Source organism: Myotis daubentonii, chromosome 1 (genome assembly GCF_963259705.1).
Source record: "Myotis daubentonii chromosome 1, mMyoDau2.1, whole genome shotgun sequence".
NCBI classification, from domain to species: Eukaryota; Metazoa; Chordata; class Mammalia; order Chiroptera; family Vespertilionidae; genus Myotis; species Myotis daubentonii.
Genome location: NC_081840.1, coordinates 161,798,867 through 161,819,812, shown reverse-complemented (window position 1 = coordinate 161,819,812; position 20,946 = coordinate 161,798,867). Strand labels below are relative to the sequence as shown.

General features: G+C 42.3%; 1 protein-coding gene across 3 annotated transcripts in view; it reads left to right on the top strand.

Moving 5' to 3' along the window:
- The first annotated feature begins 7,760 nt into the window (after positions 1-7,760).
- Positions 7,761-20,946, top strand: part of USP6NL (USP6 N-terminal like) — a 177,593-nt gene continuing 164,407 nt past the window's right edge. For 2 of the 3 annotated variants that reach the window (XM_059664091.1, XM_059664118.1), the window contains exon 1: positions 8,632-8,775. The gene's annotated coding sequence lies outside the window, so the exon portion shown is untranslated. Of the gene's footprint in view, positions 7,905-8,631; positions 8,776-20,946 lie in introns of those variants that run through there. The other variant, XM_059664100.1, reaches the window with a different exon arrangement.

Below are 20,946 nucleotides of genomic sequence, written 5' to 3'. Positions count from 1 at the left end.
TTATAGTGATTTATTTCTTAAGATTTTAGCTAAAATGTAGCTAACTATAGCTTTAACATTTTATTTTTTTTAACTTTTTAAAAATCTTTATTGTTCAGCTTATTACAGATGTTCCTCTTTTCCCCCCCATAGCTCCCCTCCACCTGGTTCCCACTCCACTCCAGGCCTTCTCCCCCCACACTGACCTCGTCCATAGGTGTAAGCTCTTTGTCCAATCTTTTCCCGCACCCCCTGCAACCCCATCCCCCCTGAGAATTGTCAGCCTGCTCCCTTTCCACGCCCCTGATTCTATTACATTCACCAGTCTGTTCTGTTCATCAGGTTTTTTATTCATTTGATTTTTAGGTTCACTTGTGTTTTTTTTGTGTGTGTGTGTGTGTTTTTAATATATTTTATTGATTTTTCACAGAGAGGAAGGGAGAGGGACAGAGAGTCAGAAACATTGATGAGAGAGAAACATCGACCAGCTGCCTCCTGCGCACTCCCCACTGGGGATGTGCCTGCAACCAAGGTACATGCCCTTGACCAGAATCGAACCTGGGACCTTTCAGTCTGCAGGCCGATGCTCTATCCACTGAGCCAAACCAGGTAGGGCTAGGTTCACTTGTTGATAGATATGTATTTGTTATCACTTTGTTGTTCATAATTTTTTATCTTTACCTTTTCCTTCTTCTTCCTCTTCTTAGAGAATACCCTTCAGCATTTCATATAATACTGGTTTGGTGGTGATGAACTCCTTTAGCTTCTTCTTGTCTGTGAAGTTCTTTATCTGACCTTCAATTCTAAATAATAGTTTTGCTGGGTAGAGTAATCTTGGTTGTAGGTTCTTGCTTCGTATATTCTTTGCTTTGTATATTTCTTGCCACTCCCTTCTGGCCTGCAAAGTTTCTGTTGAGAAATCAGCTGACAGTTGTATGGATACTCCCTTATAGGTAACTAACTGTTTTTCTCTTGCTGCTTTTAAGATTCTCTCTTTGTCTTTTGCCCTTGGCATTGTAATTATGATGTGTCTTGGTGTGATCTTCTTTGGATTCCTTTTGTTTGAGTTCTCTGTGCTTCCTGGACTTGTAAGTCTATTTCTTTGACCAGGTAGGGGACGTTTTCTGTCATTATTTCTTCAAATAGGTTTTTAATATCTTGCTCTCTCTCTTCTTCTGGCACCCCCATAATTTGGATGTTGGTACGCTTGAAGTTGTCCCAGAGGCTCCTTACACTATCTTCATATTTTTAGATTCTTTTTTCTTTTTGTTTTTCTGGTTGGGTGTTTTTTGTTTCTTTGTATTTCAAATCTTTGACTTGATTCTTGGGATCCTCTAGTCTGCTGTTGGATCTCTGTATATTATTCTTTATTTCAGTCAGTGTATGCTTAATTTCTAATTGGTCCTTTTTCATATCCTTGAGGGTCTCACTAAATTTCTCGGAGGTTTCTAGAAGATTCTAAGTAACCTTATAACCGTGGTTTTGAACTCTATATCCAGTATTTTGCTTTCATCCATTTCTTTCATTTGTGACTTGTTTTTTTGTCTCTGCATTTTGGCTGCTTTTCCTGTGTTTGTTTCTATGTACTGGGTATCTGCTGAGTCTCCTTGAGTTGATAGACTGGCCTTGTATGGTTGGTGTCCTATAGGGCCCAGTGGCTCAGCCTCCCCAGTCACCTGAGGTAGATGCTCTTGATTCACCCCTTTGTGGGCTGTTTGCACAGTCTTGTTGTAGTTAACCCTTGATTACTCTTGGTATGACTGGGAGGAATTGACCTCCAGGCCAATTGGCTGTGATGACCAGCTGTGTCTACAATAGGAGAACTTCTGTGCTGGAGACACCCTTATGGAGCAGGACTTGCTTCAGTGGGGCTTTGGTGCTCACTGAGTCTGCCACTTGAGTGTGTCTCTTATGGATGTGAAGAGTTGTAATCCAGTATGGTTTCACTCTGACCACTGGGTACACTGGCTCTTGGATCTCTAAGGAGGTGCAAGGTCAGCCACTGTCTGGGGCCACCCAGCAGGAGCTACAGAGACACCTGCAGATTCCTCCTCTTTGTATGGGGTTTGGAAGTGCCCAGACAAGGCCCAGTTGTGAAGCAAGGCAGGCTGCTGCCGCCAGCCTTCGGCCTTCTTTTGGAAGCTCTGGGGCTCTCTGACCCAGCTGCATTTTGACAGGTTTTAGGTGGAGAGAGCACAGGCCATTCATATGCAAAAGCTGCTGTGCACAGCTTGGGTGGGGTTGTAAATTGGCTGGGAAGGGGTCTCTGGGAATCACCAGAATGGAGCAAAAAGCAATGGCCGCCAGTCAGCCCTGCACCAGAGAGGTCCCCAGGTCTCCATGTCCCGCGCCCCACCCCCCCATGTAGGAACAATGATCGCTGCGAGCACCTCTGAGAGAAAGCTGCCCTCTCATTCCTGTCCTGATGCCAGACAGTCCAGTTTCTCCCTGTATGTGCCTGTATGTCCCCCAGAGTCTCACCCGGAACTGGAGTTCAGAGCAAGCAGGAGCTTGTATCTCCCTCCCAATTAAAAGAGCAGCACTTACAGGTGCGAGCACTTTCCTTGCCTCTGCACCTCTTACCAGTCTCAGTGAGCTTTCTTCACCTCTCTAGTTGTGGAACTTGCACTTAGCCAGCTCTCCCGCCGTTCTGGGTGGTAGTTGTTCTGCCGTTTAGTTGTTATTTTGATGTGGTTGTGAGAGGCAGCAAGTATAGGTGTTCACTTATGCCGCCATCTTGGTTCTCTAACATTTTATTTTTAATCAACTTATTCCAGTTACCTGTAGTTGGATAACAAACCACTCCAAACTCAGTGATTTAAAACAGCAATTTGTTGTTACTCTCATGGTTCCATGGGTTGACTGGGTTCACCTGAGACATTCTCATTTGGGGTTTCTCATGGGGTCACATGGTTGGGGCTCAAGGCATCTGAAGGCTTGTCTGTGCTGGACACCAAGATAGCTCACCCATGTGGCCTGCAGTTAATGTTGGCTTTTACCAAGGTCTCAGCAAAGGTTCATTCAGACCACCTGTAGGTGGCCTCTACATGGGGCTGGGGCTCCTTTCAGTGAGGTGGCTGAGTTCTGGGAGGGTTAGAGTTCCAGAGACCTGGGCAGAAGCTGCAAGACTTCTTACAATCTAGCCTTAGAAATAACTTATCAGTAGCATCACTCCCACCCTGTCCTTTTGGCCAAAAGTCACAGGGCTGTTCTAGATTTACTAGTAAGAGGAGGATGATACTAAAGGATGTAAATATTGGAGGCATGTTCTCTGGTGGAGGGGGGACACCTTTGAAAACTTGCTACCATGCAACTTATATAGATACTAGTGGCCTGGTGCACAAAATCCCTGCACATTAAAAGGAAATTAATTAGAGGAAATATTTTAATATTGCTATTTGCCCTTTCTCTATAATAGAAGTGTCAGAGATTAAAGAAAATTAGTAAAATGTGTATGAAAATCTTCCTCCTGTCAGAATATGGGGCACACCGCAGGATCCAGAGTCAAGTCCCCGCCCACCTGTACGCACCTCGAAATTGCATGAAACCCGGACCCAGCTGGCCCACCCCCATTGGGCGAGATCTAGACCTGGCCAGCCCCAACCCCATCAAGTCCCGCTAGGCGGGGGGGGGGGGGGGGGGGTGGAGGGGGCGGCGGGCGGTGCAAGCAGCCTCAGGTCCCTGCTGATCGCTCATTACAGCTCATTATAGGAACCCTGCCTCCACTGTAGGTGCAGCCATCTTGTGACAGCGTGACAGAGTGAGGGTCAATTTGCCTATTACCTCTTTATTATATAGGATGGGCACAAGAGTTTAAAAGCTAATTTAAAATCATCTACATAGAGGCAAATTTTTATTACCCCACAACTGAGGTAAAAATGCCTTGAACTTGTACTTCACTTTTAAAAAATATCTTACAATACCTTTTAATACACCTCTGCTTGATGAGACAAATTATAAATAAATGGCATGACATTTAAGAAGTGGCCAAATGTAGAGGTTCTCAGCTATAAGTTGAGCAGGCAGAAGGAATTCTCGAAAGCTATAAAAACATAAGGAGATACTTTTCAAATGATAAGGCATCATTATAGATTTTTGGGAAACCATGATACCCATTTTGGTATGTAATTAGGAGATGGGTGGTTTGTAAGCAAAAAGGCAGAGTAGATAATGAAAGGCAGCCTTTGTAGTTGAAAACTAGTCATTCCTGCCTTTTTTTTTTTTTTTTGAGTCACAGATACTTTTGAGTATATGAGAGAAGTTAGAATTTTTTCCCCTAAAATGGTATTTGTATTCCTTTGTTTCTTCCTGCATTCTTTCCTCCTTATCTTCCTTTCTCCTCCCCTCTTCCTCTTCCTTCATTCCTTGTACAATTATTTATAGGAGCTAATTCTGTATCAGATATCGATCTGGACCACAGGGTAGATTAGGGAAGAAGATTAGTTTCCCAATTTCATGGCAGGTACATTCTTAAGATAAGGAGACAGAAAAAAGAAGAAAAAAAGAACAAAATGATACACCAACCTTTGCTGGTTTAGCTCAGTGGACAGAGCGTAGACCCTCAGATTGAAGGGTTGTGGGTTGATTCTGGTCAAGGTTATGTACCTCAGTTGAGTCTGGGTGCATGCGGGAGGCAACCAATGAATAAGTCTCTCTAACATCAATGTTTCTCTCTCTCTGTCTCTCCCCCTCCCTTCAATTCTCTCTAAAAATCCTCGGGTGAGGATTAACAACAACAACAACAACAACAACAACATAATACACCCACAAATAAGACAAACTCAGATAGTTATAAGTAACAAACCGCATACACATCTTGCATACAATTTTATGGGGGTCACAATCTTCCCATGGAGTTGTCTTCTAGCTCTGCAATGAATAACTTCTCTTTTAAACCAAAGGATGACTTTTTTTTTTAATATATTTTATTGATTTTTTACAGAGAGGAAGGGAGAGATATAGAGAGTTAGAAACATCGATGAGAGAGAAACATCGATCAGCCGCCTCCTGCACATCTCCTACTGGGGATGTGCCCGCAACCCAGGTACATGCCCTTGACCGGAATTGAACCCGGGACCCTTCAGTCCACAGGCCAATGCTCTACCCACCGAGCCAAACCGGTTTCGGCAGGGTGACTTTTTACATGAACAGTGTGGATGTGGCTGTTGGTTCTTCATTACTTTTTCAATTATACTGAGTACATAGATGTTGACTGTTGTTTTTTCTTTCCAACCATGAGGAACAACTATGTGCAGTGTCATTGGAACCGACTTCCTGACCGATGGAGGAGCATTGGTTCCTTATGAAATTTCAGGAAGCACTGCTGCTTGTGAGGATGAAGTTTGCCCTGCAAGGCTTCCCACAGTTTTATTAAAAAAAAAAAAATTTCTCCCTTAGGAAGCTATCTGCTTACCCCTCTTAAAAAAATTAAAGATAGCCATGGATTTACATTTCGAAGTCTCAATTTACAGGAGACTCTAGGGCTTACCCTTTCATCCATATTCTGAAGATGAGAGTGAAGGATGGATGGTTTGCTTTGTAGAATTTTTTGCTCTATGTCCTCTGTTTTTATGTTCTTACCACAAATTGTACTTCTGGCCTTAATTATTATGGCATCCTTGTGGGGGATTCAAACATATACTTTTACTTTTGGCAACATTTAAGTTCTTTTCATTTGCATAACATATAACTTTTGTAAAAGTGAAATGCAAGTGTCCATCTATCTAGTACTTCATTGGTTGTAGTTTTGAACTTTTGGTATTTGGGAAATATTTTAATTGGTAGCACAAATTGTTATTCCATATGTCTCTCTCTCTCTTACTCTGCCCCCCCCCCTTTTTTTTCACTTTCAGTGCTTTATTGATACCAAGCTTTTACCCTTTCTCCAGTTAAAGGGTATTTTAATATCTGGCATTTTATGTTGGAGTGAATATAATCATGGAGTGAATATAATTATATCAGGGTTAGTAATATATGATCTTGTGGGTCAAAACCACCTATTTCTATAGGTACATTTTTTAGTGGAACATTGCCACATTTATTATTTTACATACTATCTATGACTGCTCTTATGTTTACTATCTTTCCCTTTTAAGAAAAAATTTGCCCATTCCGGTTTAGACAACCGAGTCTATATTTTCTTTAAAATCATTGACATAAATTTAAAATTTGTTAAAATGCCACAGATAAGTGAAGTTTCATGCCTATCACATGTCAAGCACCACTCTGGAGATATCTTAGTAAACAAGAAAGATAAAAGTCTGGGTTTATAGTTTAACAATACCTCTAAGAGGCTTAATAATAAAATTATGGTAAGCCCTGGAAGTTATACCTAATAAGACAAAATCAAGTTTTATATTGATGTGACATGACTCAGTGATGACACACACTTTGACTTGGGAAAAGATATGGGGATTTCTGAATTTTAGTACTATAGCCTTCGCTGGTTTGGCTCAGTGGATAGAGTGTCGGCCTGCAGACTGAAGGGTCCCGGGTTTGATTCTGGTCTGGGACACGATTCCAGGTTGTGGGCTTGATCCCCAGTAGGAGGTGTGCAGGAGGCAGCTGATTGATGTCTCTCTTATCATCGATATTTCTATCTCTCTCTCCCTTCCTCTTTGAAATCAATAAAAATATTTTTAAAAATACTATAGTGTCAGACTGTGAATATTGAAGTATAAAATTGAATTAATGGTGCTCATGAAGTCCCAAATAAAATTTAAAAAATTACTTGTATAATTTATGGAAAAAACATACCTGAAATTTCTACTTCATTTTGCAAATTAACCTGTGGCCAGTGTCAATCATCCAAATTCCTGTGATCTCATTATTAACTAGTGACTTGGATTGTTTATGATGTTTGCAGGGATGTCCCTTGAGTAACATTTCTTGCATGACTTAGTGGTTCCCAAGGTCTCCTTAAAGGATGAGAGCTGAACCACAACCTGGCAATTTAATCCAATAACCATTTATTGAGGGCCTACCATGTACAAAGAAATCTGTGGGTCCAGTGGGACTACAAAGCTGTGTGAGCAGGGCCTCTGCTTTTCAGGAGTTCAGGAGAGCCCAGTTTTGGTGACAGCTAATCAGAGCATTCCATAAGAAGTGTTTTTGTTTTTTAAAATCTTTATTGTTGAGAGTATTACAGATGTTCCCCTTTAATCCCTCCATTCCGCCCCCCCCCCCCCAGGCTCCCGCTCCCCAGGCCTTCCCCACCCTATTTGTGCCCATAGGTAATGCATATTTTCACAAGATCTTTGGTGAATCCCCCTCCCCCTGCCTCCTGGAGAGTATTTGGATGCTGAAAATGTTTCCCATGTCTTCCCAACTCCTGATCCGTTTTTACCTCAATTCATAGATCAAACAGTTTATGCTATTTTTGGATCAGGATCATAAAAATAAACACCAGTCTTCACAAATCTGGCCTAAATGCATGAAAAAAAAAAAGACCCAAAGGGAAGTATACATTTGTATTTTCTTAAAAGTGTACAAATAAGATCACACGTGTGAGCCGTGGAGACCACCTGAGACCTAGTCTTCCGTATAGTTCTTCAAGTCTGCCAAGATGTGACCTCCTTCGTCCCTCCTCGCCCACGTGGCACCCAGCACCCAGGTCTCAGTGCCAGTCTCACCTGCGGGGAAGTGGAGGGCACCGCACCGGGCGGAGTGGCCAGCTCCCGTCCTCCCGTCCCTGGAACCGGGACAGGAAGCCTTCCCGTTCGCACAGCCCAACTTTTCTAGCTCCTATCGGATCCACCGTCTAACTGCAGCACCTACAGTGCTGGAAAGTTGACAGCATTCACCCTTCCTGGCACCTCGTCAGGGGAGCTCTGGAGATGAAAACTCCTGACAGCTTCCGTGGAATTAAAAAGGAAAGCTGACCTGGAGACAGAGGGGACGAAGGATGAGCGTTTGAGACCTCGCAGGTAGAACGGGGTTTTGCACAGCAGCCTCCCGAGAGCCGCGCCGATCGGAACCCCGAGATGCCGGTGCTGGGAAAGGAGAGCACTGGGCACCGCCAGAGCCATGCCATCGGCTGAGCGGAGTGTCCCCGGGCACTGCCCCGCGGTGCCGCTGCGCTGGGGCCGGTCACAGCCCTCCCGGGGGCGCTGTCATTGCGCCACTTTCAGAGGGAACCGGAGGCACCGAGACGTAAAACCCGTGGCCTCGGGGGGGGGGGGGGGCGGGGGTGGGGGGCGCGGCTGAGCAGTGGCCTCAGGAAGGAAAGCCCAGGCCATCGGCCGCGGGGACCCCGCTCTCCGGGACTCCTCGGGGACCTCCCGCGGGCCCCGCCCCCCCCCCGCCCCCCCGGCCCCAGGTGCCGGCTGCCCATCCCCGCGGCGCCTCCAGGGACCCCCGGGCGCCCTCGCCCCGCCCTCTCCCTCCGCGCCCGGGTCCGAGCCTCAGCGCCGGGCTTCCCGCGGCGGCCGTGGGGAGCCGGGCGCGCCCCCGGCGGCGGGAACGCGGGGCGGCTGGGGCCGCCGGGAAGGGGCCGCCAAGATGGCGGCAGCCGCGGCCGCGGCGGCGACGGTTGGCAGCGGCCCGTGAGGCGGGCGGGGCGGCTGCGCGGAGGCGGGGTCCCGGGCCGGCCCGGGAGGCGGGGCCGTTTCCATAGCGGCGGCAGGAGGTGTCGGGTCGGGAACTTCCTGGTTCCCGGGCTCGGCTTCGCGGGGATCCTCCTGGAAGGGAAACAATGGGGCGGAGGGCACTGCGGTAGCCGCCGCCGCGCGAGACCCGCTGGGCCACCGGGACGCCCTGCTCCGCGCCCTCCGCTGCCTCCGCCGGGACCGTCCGGAGGTAACTTCCCTTCCCCTCGCCTGCCGCCCGCGGCGTCTCCCGGGTTTCCTCCGGGGCAGGGATCCGACTTGGCCCCGGGGAGCCGGACGCCGCCATTCTCGGACCCGGGGGAGGGGGACGCGCGCGGCGGACGCCCCTGGGCGCTCGCGGCGGGCGGGCTCCGGAAACGTTGGCGGGACCGCCCTTGTCCCCCTCGGAACCAGGATTGTGGGGTCCCCCGGGTGTGATTGACAGGTAGGCGGGCGCCGGGTGGGGGGCGCGGGGGCGTGCGTGGCGGGTCCGCCGGGGCGGCGCGGGGCGACCTGCTGCGGGCGGCGAGGGCTTCGCGGGGAGGGAGACCCGCTGCCCGCTGCGCCCCGAGCAAGTTTCGGCCCCCGAGACGCGTCTCCCTGGCAAGTTTCACTTGCGGCTCCCGGAGCCCCAGCGGGCAGGACGGAGGCAAACTTCGTGCATGGAAAGGAGCGCCCGCCTTCTCGCCGGGAACTTTGTTTCCACCGGGCGCGGGGCGGACGGGGCGGACGGGGCGGGCGGGACGCGCCGAGCCTGGAAATCGGTGCGGAGCTGGCGGGAGAGGTCGCGGGGACCGCCTCGCGCCGGCCTGGCGTGGCTGCGGCGTGGGGATGGCCACTCGCAGGTGTTTCAGGGCCAGAAGACGGGAGGCGTGTGAACCCGCCCGTGGGCATGGCTGACCCAGGGAGATGGAGCTCCTCTCCCCCGCGCCCCTTCCCGTTTCACCGTGCAGGTGCTTCCCCGTCCGTGGGCTTCAGCAGGAACGCGGCTGGGAAAGGTTGTTTTGAATGGGCAGTGCCCAGCCATTGGAAAAACGTGACACAAGTGGAAAAGAAAAGTGGGGACACGACCCTGGATATTTCGTTGGCTGGAAGAAAGTGGTTTCAGCTCTATCTTAACCCATCTCTAAAGAGAATGAAGTCTTTGGGTTAGATACTTAATATTTTGTAGCTCAGCCAAGTTGGACAGAACTTTAAAGAGCGCCTTGGTCGACTCCCTCTTAGGTTGAATCTCAGGGAAGTTCTGTTGGAGGAAATGAGGGTACCTTTTTTCTTTCATGAAGTCACCTTCATGAGAATTAAAATTAGCCAGCATCAAGGAAACAGTGGTTGATTTGCCTTTTCTTCTTCTTTTTTCTTAATCCTCACCCAAGGATATGTTTCCATTGATTTTAGAGGGAGAAGGAGGAAGTGAGGGAGAGGGAGGGGGAGGGAGGGGGAGAGGGAGGGAGAGGGAGAGGGAGAGAGAGAGGCCATGGATCGGTTCCCTTCCTTAGGCACCCCACTTGAGATGAACCCGCATCCTGGGTCTGTGCCCTGACTGGGAATCGAACCCAGGGACTTTTCAGTGTAGGGGACAATGCTCCAACCAATTGAGCCCCATCGTCCAGGGTGGTTTATTTGGTTTTATTTCTCACTCCATCAGACCCGAAAGTTAAGAAATATATTTGAGTTTGCTTCTCTTTTATAATAAAGTTTGTAAAGATAGACTAGTTTATTACTCAGAATGGATGTTAATCCTATGTTGTATGCTACATAGACAATTGAAATATGTCAAAAGAAAAAAAATATGCTAATAAAAGTAGAAATTAGTTTTTAAAGGAAAACCATAGCCTTAATTTCAAGTAGAGGTCTCCCAAGTTAACAGAAATTCCTTTGAGTTGTCACAAAGGCATTCAAAGAGCATTGTGTGCCAAACATTAAGTCTTGGTTGGTGTTGGTGCCTCCTTACTGGTTTTAACTGGACTTGTCAGTCTCTTGTAACTTGTTTTTGGTAAGGATATCCCATTAGCAGTTTGAACAGTGTTTTGACATGAAATAGCTCCTAGTAAGGACAACTGCCATTGGTTAAACAAGTCAGAAAGAAGTGACAGCTTTGACACCATCTGTTAATGGACTGGTCATCCTTTAGCATCATTGGGAACCAAGACAACTTCCGGGCATGTGGACCCAGACTGGGCTGGGCCTCCAGTGCCAAGCAGAGGTTGCACTGGCCAGTCTTTGCCAACATGTGCTTATCTATGTCAAGTTACTGTTACATTTTGTAGTCAGTGGAAATGGGTGAAAAAGAGGCCAGTAAATTCAAGCTAGTGGCAAATTGAAAAAATTATTTTGCTTACAAAGTGCTAGCGATGAAAAGACAGTTTGAAGCTGGCAAAAGATTTAGCAACAATACTTTCTGCTTCAGATAGAGAGAAAGAGAGAAGAGATTACATTTTGTGGTTTATGTTTGCAATTTCACTTTAACCATTCTCGTTTTAGTGCAGTGATATTGTTATAAACAATACTCAGACTGTTTATTACCTGAAAGTTATAATTTGTCCCTTCAGTGTGATTTTTGGAAGGCATATTGTCTTCTTAGATGTGATTTACTTATGTTTAGAGATTCATATTTTTCCCTTTTAAAAACTGTCTCAATTTTTACAGTGGAAGCCAATACAAAGATAATATTAACCTGAAAGAATTCTGCCTTCTAGCACACTTCATTATAGCATGTGGGAATAGAGCATGGGAATTAGAGTCACAAACACTTGGTTTCTCTACTGGTCTGTGCCATTTCCAGGCTATTTCGCTTCATGCAATTAATTTACATTTCAAATTTGTTTTGTTTTTGTAAAATTGGGGAACATAAATTTAAGTTTGTTTATTGAACAGATATTTCTTGAGTGCCTTTAACATACTCCAAGACCTTGAATTAGGTACCTTGTTTTTAGCAATAGGGTGCATAAGTCTTTTGAAAATTTGAAGTAGAGTACAGGGAGTTGTGACATGTAAGTAAGGAACCTGACTTGATTTGGAAGTGTCAGGACAAGCTATCCTGAGGAAGTGACTTATAAGACTTGAAGGATGAGGAGGATATGCTAGTTGCAAGGGGGAGGTGGGTGGGTGGACCCTTTGAGGATGAGAGAAGAGCATGTATACAGCCCTTGAAGAGACTGTTGAGAAGGTTAGATAAGAATGCGTGTTTATTAGTGCCTTACATGGCACGGAAGCAACCACTGTTAGTTGTATAGAGAAGGTTCTTGGCACCATACTCTAATCATCTTGTTCCATAGCAATTATAGAAAGGCCGTCAATCTAGTGGACTCTAACTGCACTAGAACTGGAAATGACTGCACACTTTGGTGTCTACTGTCATAACTCTGGCACCGCTACTTGTTAGTTTTTATATCTCTAAAACTGGAATTAGATGTTAAATAAAAGATAATGTCCTTACAGAGATACTGTCATCTGATATCAGCATAGTATTATATACTGATGTCAGTATAATATTTTGATTTAACCTTGATGGCATTTTTCTTTAGAAGAGCTTAGACTACCTTATTTAGAATATCTACTCACAAAATAGGAATACCAATCTACCCTAAAAAATAAAATAAAATTAGTAAATAGCAGGAGTTTAATTTGGTTCTAGGAAGATCAGGAGTGACTGGAGTTTCATGTCTTGTTTGCTTAAGTGCTTTTGGTTTTAAAGACATTAAATATTCTCTGATAGAGGTACACGTTGCACCTGTGTCTTGCTAACATTGATGAGTGTAGAAAAAGGTAAAATTTTATCCTGGAATTTTCCTTTCACTGAATTAGCAAGTGAATTAAAAATATTAGAGGAATGTTTTCATGAAATAAGTGAGAGGATATCATTTTAAGCTTCTTAATGTGTGAATTTCAGTTAACAGTGTTATATAGATCAGTAAAGGCAAATTAATATTTTATTATGGAATTAATGTAGTATTTATAAGCCAGTTAGTTCTTGGTGCTTTTTATTCCTGTTTCTTTTTTGGACATTTTAATGCTCAATAGCCTATCTGTGGTAACATAAGAAAAGATAAGGTTTTGAAAAGTTAGTCACAATGGAAAAAAATCAAATAGATGAGGAGGTTGAAATTAAGATTAGGTATTTGTGTGTGGGCTAAATATTTCTGTGTATTTTGCCAGTGTTTGTTATAAAAATTAATGAAGTGGCATACAGTGACTACTGACATTAATGTTTAAAATTAAAAAAAATCTGCCCAGCCGTGTGGTTCAGTTGTTGAGCATCGGCCTATGAACTAGGAGGTCATGGTTTGATTCCTGGTCAGGGCACATGCCCGGGTTTCAGGCTCCATCCCCAGTGCAGGGCGTGCAGGAGGCAGCTGATCAGTTATTCTCTCTTATTACTGATGTTTCTGTCTCTCTCTCCCTCTTCCTTCCTCTTTAAAATCAATTAAAAAAATTATAAAAAATCTATTTGTCTCAACATGTTTCATGTTCTTTTTTTCTCTTTATAGTCTTGTTTTGGGTTGATTTTTTAAAAATAATTATTTCACTTCCTCATTTTTTATTAGCTTGGGATTATATATATATATATACATATATTACTATTCTTTCAGTGTTTGTCTAAGAAATTCTAATGTATTCTTGACTTACCACAGTGCAACATCAATTGAAACTTTCACCCTTTTTTCAGATAATTCATTCTTTAATGCAGATAAAAACATTAAAGCCAATGTCCTTTTATTACCTATTTCGTTGTTACCATGTACGTGTGCATATCTATATAATAAAAGCCTAAGCGACCATTACGGCAGAACGACCAGAACGACCAGTCGCTATGATGCGCACTGACTACCAGGGAGCAGACACTCAAGTGCATATATGTATACTAGAGGCCTGGTGCACGAAATTTGTGTACTGGAGGGGTGGGGCGGGGCCCTCAGCCAGGCCTGCGCCCTCTCGCAGTCCAGGACTCCTCAGAGGACATCCCTCTTACAGTATGTGATCCTCTGCTCCTTACTGCCCGCCTGCTCACTGCTTACTGCTCAGCTCACTGCTCCTTAGCGCTGCTGTAGAGGCGGGAGAGGCTCCTGCTGCCGCTGCACTCGCCAGTGGTGAGCCCAGCTTCTGGCTGAGCGGTGCTCCCCCTGTGGGAGCACACTGACCACCAGGGGGCAGCTCCTGCATTGAGTGTCTGCTCCCTGGTAGTCAGTGTGCATCATAGCGACTGGTCATTCTGGTTGTTCTGCCGTAATGGTCGCTTAGGCTTTTATTATATAGATATGCATATGTACATATATGTATTGTATACTTAATTCCCAAAGAAGTTTTTCTGTTGTTTTATGTTGTTATTATTCAATTAGACTTATTGTATTTTTTAAAATTCCTTTTTGTATTACTGACCTTTCATTTGGAATAGTTTTTCTTCTGCCTGAAGAGTACTTTTAGTATTTTCTTTAAAGAGGATTAGTGTTGACAGATTTTCAAACTTTTTGTTTGTCTGAGGATGTTTTTTAGTTCACCTACATTCTTGAAAGATACATTTAGCTAGGTATAAAATTCTGGATTGGAGATCTATAAATACATATCCTTATGTGTTATTTTTGGAGAAGAGATTCTAAACTATTTGACTTTATTTCTATTGAGAAGTCAGCTGCAATTTATTGCTTTCTTGTTTATAATTTGTTTCTTTGTCAGAGTGTTTTAAGGATTTTCTTCTGATTTCAGATGATTTTCTCTATTTTCTTTTCTCTCTTGGGATAAATACCTTTTAATGCCGTGACTTAATGTATTTCACCAGTTTTTTATAGTTCACAATCATCATCTCTTCAAATATTGCTTCTTCCCCAGATCTATCCTTCTAGGGTGTCAATTATATTCAGTGTTGGATCTCACCGAATTCTCTATGTATTTCACTTGTCTTTTATATTTTCTATTCTTTTGTTTCTTTTTTGTTGTGGATATTTTATTCTGGCCTATCTTTACTAAATTCATCCTCGTCTTTGTCTAATCCAGTGGTTCTCAACCTTCTGGCCCTTTAAATATAGTTCCTCATGTTGTGACCCAACCATAAAATTATTTTCATTGCTACTTCATAACTATAATGTTGCTACTGTTATGAATTGTAATGTAAATATCTGATATGCAGGATGGTCTTAGGCGACCCCTGTGAAAGGGTCGTTCGACCGCCGAAGGCGTCGCGACCCACAGGTTGAGAACCACTGGTCTAACCTGTTCTTACATGTATTGTCTGGGTTCTTAATTTTGGTTGTTGTATTTTTCATCCTAAAGTTTCAATTTGATGTTTTAAAAATCTGCTATAATAGTTTCTAATTTAGCAGATTAGAAATAGTTTCTAATTTCCCGTCAAAATTTTCAAGCTCTGCCCGGCCTGCATGGCTCAGTGGTTGAGCTTCACCTATGAAACAGGAGGTCACGGTTTGATTACCCATCCCAGGGCACTTGTCTAGGTTGCGGGCTTGATCCCCAGTGTGGGGCATGCAGGAGGCAGCCCATCGATGATTCTCTCTCATCATTGATGCTTCTGTCTCTCTCCCTCTCCTTTCCTCTGTGAAATCAATAAAAAATATATTTTAAGAAAATTTCAAGCTTTGCACATATCTCTTTGGACAGAGTAAGCATGGCAGCTCTATCTCAGAGTCTTCTAGGTTTTTTGTTTGTTTTGTGGTGTGTTATTTCATGAGGAGCTAATCTCCTTATGTGCTGGCTTACCTATGGTTATGTATTGTTTATTGTATTTGAAAAAGTATTCCTAAAAGTAATTATAGATTTAGTAAGACTTTTGCCAGGCACTTAGGATCACCTTTATCCAAACAGATTTTTCTGGGAGTCTGTACAAGGAGTTATTTAGTTTACTTCTGGGCTGTCCATTCTTCTGGGATTCGGCTTTTTAAGGTCTCATTTGAGAGCAGGGAGTGGTTCCTTTGGTGGATCTTGTACTCTGATATTTTGTCTTCTTAGCCTGTAAGTCTGCCTAAGTGCATTTTAGCCTCTCAGGCACCTGTTTTGATTAGGCAAACAATCCCAGGAGTAAAATGCTATGCTCCCCATTCTGGATTCCTGTTATCTCTGTAGCTGGTAATTCCTCATTATATTGTTAGGTCTTTGTGTCCCCCCCCCCCTTTTTTTTAAAATGAAGGTATATTAAACATATAAAAATATGTACTAATCTTAAATGTATACCTTAAGGAGTTTTTATAAATGTAATTAAGTGTATATTACCATGCCCACTTCAATATATAGGACATTTTTGCCACCCAGGAGGCTCTGTCACACTCCTTCCCAATTATACTACCTTCCTCTCCTGCCTCAGGTACCAATTACTCAATTTTCTGTCACCATAGACTAGTTTTGCATTTTCTAGTTTTTCATCAGAATGGTATCATACAGTATGTAGTATCTTATGTTTGCCTTCTTTCATTCAACATTGTATTGTATCAGTGAGATTCAGCTATGTTGTTGCATGTAGCAGGGGTGTTTCTTTTTTATTGCTCTGAACTTGTTCTGGGCACTGTGGCACCTAAAAAGTTGTCTCACACCTCAGTGACTTCAATGATGAAAATATTTTGTACCCCCTTATAAATCTGCAGTTTGGGCAATGTTCACCTCTGTTTCATTTGCTTTCAAGTAGGTTTGCTTGAAGGTTGAGTCTAGTATTGTTTGAAGGTTTGTTCACATGTCTGGTGGTTGATGACAGAACACCTAAATGTGGCCTGAGCATGCTCACTACGTGGTGGCTAGGTTCCCAGGGCAAGCGTCCCACCCACATGTGGTGAGAACGGGAGCGAAGAGCCAGTGAGCCAGACAGACGCTATTTTGGCTTCTATGACTTGGCCTTGACATCCTATATGAAGCTTATTCAGTATTATTTCTACTTCAGTCTATTCTTTGAGGCAGTTATGAGTCTACCCAGGTTTAAAGAGATAAAAAAATGGATTCTGCCTCCTGTTGGGGAGAGGCATAATTCTGGAACACCATGTGAGACCAGAAATAATGCAGTGACCATTGTTGGAAAATACACTCTGCCTTAGAGGTAGCCTAATACATGATTGTGTCACAGTTTATTTGTCCATTCTACTCTTAATAGACATTTAATTGTCTCCAGTTTTTGGCTATTATAATAAAGTTTCTAAACATTTTTATATATATAATGTATGTATTTTGTTGAACATATGTACTCCCTTTTTTTGGATATATTCCTAGGAATGGAATTATTGAGTAATAGGAAAATGTGAATAAATATATAAATATAAATATAGTTACTAGCAGTTTTCCAAAGTGGTTGTACTAATTTATACCCTCTGATATTTTTAACAATTTAAAAATATACTTAATGTATATATTTTTTTGGTCTAGCTTTCTTTTCAAGCAAGAAGGTTGATCTGTAATACCTGGTTTATCTTTGTTGGACATGCATATCCCTTATCTTGCCTTTTATGCAATTTTTCATGTGTTTGTGTTTTACTTTCCCAGTTAGATGCTTAGTTATTAGAACATAAAGACTAGGTAGAAGAGTCTGATTGTGAAGTAGTAGACTAAAAAAAGTAATATTTTAGACTATGTATTCAAATTGCTGCTAAGAGTAGTTACCATTAGCCGATTATCTACATCAATTGCTTAAGAGAATTTTTAAGAAATTGCTTTTGGGGTGCTTGAGCCCCATTCTTCATCAGTTTATGTCACACTTTGTTTTGACCCAGCTTTTTATTACCATTTTGAATTCTAAACTCCTTCCTCAGATTTGCTTGGGAAATATTTTTCTATTACAAAAAAGTTTTCCTCCAAAGTTGATGATTTGCTGTCACAGGATTGCTAGCAGAATGCCATCTAGGTTCTCCCCTCAAACTTAGGGTTACCTTTGATTATTTCACTGTTAATAGCCATTTTGACTCTCTTCTAAGTGTCGTTTAAATCAGGCCCATTTTTAAAAATAACCAACATTTTAGATTAGTTTGTTTCAGTTCATATCTGGTTATGATCAACTGATCCTGTTTATAATGCTAAGGAAGCTAGAATCTTTCTTAATTACCCAGTGAATTAAAATAAGTTATTAAGTCATAAATCTCTCAGTGCTAGAACAAGAACTTAAAATTGTATTTCAACTCCTTTATTTTATATCGTAAGACCAAAAATGGATCAGTACTAATACATATGACAAATATATAAGATATTTAGTTTACCAAAGCATTTTTTATGCATAACCCATGATAATTTTGAGTGGTAGACAGCTTGGAAATTTTAATTGTAATTTTATAGATAAAGAAACAGGGTTAGAGAAGTGATGTGACTTGATCTGAATTTCTAGAACTGGTTAATGGCAGAGCTGGTCTATATGTATCTGGGACTTCCTATATATTGAGTGATTTAATTTTTTTTAACAAGGTCTGTCATCAACTTGCTGAATTTCAAGTTTATTGACATCCTATATGAATCTTCCTCTCTTCAACTGTAAATATGTGTATTTTTGGCCTGTGCATGAGCTGAAGCTCTTAACTCCCATCTCACTCTGGTTTCCCTTGGTACTTCTGTCCTGAATGTATTCTGTTAGTCCAGGATTCTGGAACCAGGTCTCTCTCTCTCTCTCTCTCTCATTTTATTGGTTAATAAAAGTATATAGGTTTCAGGCACAATTCTATAATACATTATCTGTATATAGTCTTTTGTGGTCACCACCCCAAGTCAAGTTTTCTTTCATAATCATTTGTCCTCCCTTTACCCTCTCCTACCTCCCACTACCCTCTTTTCCCTCTGGTAATCACTATACAGGTTTCTCTTGATTGTTGTATCTGAAGCCCCTTGAGAAGTTTTTGCATTATTGTATGGCTGAGTTAGTATTTCCTGAATGCAGTCTTGTGTTAAGAATCCAGCTAGAGATCAGGTCTGCTTTTCTTTATATGTCTCATGGTGTCAGGTATAGTGCATACTATTGTAGTTGGCAGTCTGTAATTTTTTACTCACTTTTAAAAGGATGTCAGCTCCTGAAAATCAGAGGTATTGTATCTTTCACTTTAACTTTTATCTGTAGAGCTCAGGCATTATGTACAGTTCTGATAGTATATATCGAGAGAATTAGGCAAATGTGACATGTAAACAAATTCTAAGCCACTTTTAAAAGATCCCGCCTCTGTAACAGATAAGTAAGGAGGCCTTAGAAGGGACATTTGTTTTCCTAACTACTTAGAAGTTGACATGTTGACTAGCCTAAAGCTACCAGAATTTGATAAGTCCTTTTGGAAACCTAACTTAAATTCCACCTGTAGATGGGGAAATTAGACCTCATTCTTATCTGATGCTTCATTAACATACACGTGTAAACAAACTGAGGAAACCAAAAGATTTCTCATTTTGCCCATCTCATTCTCTGATCTTTTTAGCAGGAAGTATTTTGTTGATTTAGTGAATAGGATAAACAAACCTTTTACTGAAGCAATAAAAGATTTGCTTTACTTCTCTTGAGCTGGGAAAATACTTAAAATTGTGGGAATTTAGCATTATGTTTCAGGGAGTATAGATTACAGAAAAAGCATTTTTTAATAGAAAGCTCAAGAATTGTGAAAGTACAGTGGTGAGACCTTCTATGTCAAGAATGACCTTAATATTAACTAAGGTTATTTCTTTATCTGGAATGAGAATATGTTACCTGGGACTCTGCCCTGACATAATATATTTGAACTAATAAACTGTGTATCTGAATTAAGAAAAAAAGGCACTAAAATCACTATGATGTAAGTTCCATGGGGAGCAGGTTCTTTATTTTGTTCATGGCTGTGTCTTCAGAGCCTAGAGCACTGCCTGACTCATAATAGCTGCTCAGCAAATACTTGTTGAATGATAGTAAATTTGTATGTTATCTATCTTTTAAGTTTAAACACTGAACATTAATCATTTAAGTATTGGTTTATAAGTCTTTTGTAAATAAATTTAAATTGGTTGAGACACAATTTTTTATTACATCTTGCTGGTTGTGAGAAAGTTGCATAAAGCACATTGCAGAGCATACATTCATTGTCAGATTTCTGTGAGACATTTTACAATTGTGCATGATAGTCCATTACATGTAAATTAACATTCATTTAGTCAATCCCTTATTATTGTACATTTAAATTGTTTATAATTTTTTTTGCGATTACAAATGCTTCAATGAAGGGAATTTTCTTAAGCTTTCTCTTGGAATGGCAGTTCAACAAATAGCAATTTAGCAAAAAAGGATCTAGGATTTTCTACTAGAAAATGAATTTGGATTACACAGTGGTGAAGGTGAGATCAGAAGCTTCAATGATTAGACAGCTGAGATCAGACATCACAAATGGGACAGCTCTTTGGGTAGGCCAGCTGGTTCTACATGTGGATAATGTGTTGCACAGAAAAGCCATCTTGCAATTTGTAGTGGAACTAGCTGTCACTTGTATTTGTCTTTAACTTTTAAAGAGTAAATGAGTTACCACATCTGTTTCTTGCTCTTTTTTTTAAAAAAAAAATATATTTTATTGATTTTTTACAGAGAGGAAGGGAGAGGGATAGAGAGTTAGAAACATCAATGAGCGAGAATCATCGATCAGCTGCTTCCTGCACGCCCCTTGCTGGGGATGTGCCCACAGCCAAGGTACATGCCCTTGACTGGAATCGAACCTGGGACCCTTGAGTCCGCAGGCTGACGCTCTATCCACTGAGCCAAACTGGTTAGGGCTGTTTCTTCCTCTTAATTATGGCTTAAAGATTATAAGTGCACTTAACTCCTTTATGAAATTTACATATATTAGGTTACTTTTATTTATAATCATTTTATTTCTGAATTTTATTGGAAAATTTTCACTTTTTTATATTAAAATATTACATTTATACCAAAAACTATATGTAATATGTGTTACACAATCTAATATACTGATGTCCATACTATCCCCTCCCTCAGTTTAAGTGATATTACTAGTACCTCTTGGAGCACATCTCTGCACTACTCCATTTTATTTTCCTGAGGAAACCATCAGTGTCAACTCTTGCTTTTGTTCATAGTTATAATTACACTAGAGGCCAGATGCACGATATTTGTGCAAGAATAGGCCTTCCTTCCTCCTGCTGCCAACACTGGTTTCCCTCTGGCACCCGGGACCCGGGCTTCCCTCACAGCCTCAACTTTGTCCGGAAGGTCATCGGAAGGACATCTGGTCTAATTAGCATATTACGCTTTTATTACTACAGACTAGAGGCCCGATAAACAAAATTCGTGCAAGGGGCTCGGCCCTTGCAGCCGCAGCTTTGTCTGGAAGGTCATCCGGAAGGTTTTTTGGCTACCTGGTCTAATTAGCATATTACACTTTTATTATTACAGACTAGAGGCCCGGTGCACAAAAATTTGTGCACTCAGGGGTCGGGGGGGAGTCACTCAGCCCGG